Here is a 462-nt window from a genome sequence, read left to right on the forward strand (position 1 = left end):
GACTAATACAATATTTGTCCTTTTGTGATTGACTTATTTCACTCACCATAATGTCCTCCAAGTTGATCCACATTATGCGGTGTTTTGCAGATTCCACATCATTCTTTAGCATTGCATAGTATTCCATTGTGTGTATTTACCATAGATTGGAAATCCATTCCTCAGTTGATGGACATCTAGGTTGTTTCCATCTTTTGGCTATTGTAAATAGTGCTGCAATGAAAATGGGTGTGCATATATCTGTTCTTGTCATGACTCTCACTTCTTTTGGGTATATACCTAGTAATGGAATGGCTGGGTCAAATGGTATTTCTAATTCCAAATTTTGAAGGAATCACCATACTGCTTTCCACAATGGTTGTCCCATCAGCAGTGTATGAGAGTCCCAATCTCTCCACAACCTCGCCAGCATTTGTTATTTTCTGTCTTGTTGAAGTTTGCTACTAGTGCTGGAGCAAGATG

General features: G+C 38.5%; 1 protein-coding gene across 1 annotated transcript in view; it reads left to right on the forward strand.

Annotated features, from left to right (window-relative positions):
• The window catches only part of WNK3 (WNK lysine deficient protein kinase 3), a 266,882-nt gene that overhangs the window by 74,483 nt on the left and 191,937 nt on the right, over positions 1 to 462 (forward strand). The gene's annotated exons all lie outside the window — the stretch shown is intronic.

The sequence above is a fragment of the Orycteropus afer genome, unplaced genomic scaffold (genome assembly GCF_000298275.1).
Source record: "Orycteropus afer afer isolate SDZICR_OR568_19922 unplaced genomic scaffold, OryAfe1.0 scaffold01055, whole genome shotgun sequence".
Lineage (NCBI taxonomy): Eukaryota > Metazoa > Chordata > Mammalia > Tubulidentata > Orycteropodidae > Orycteropus > Orycteropus afer.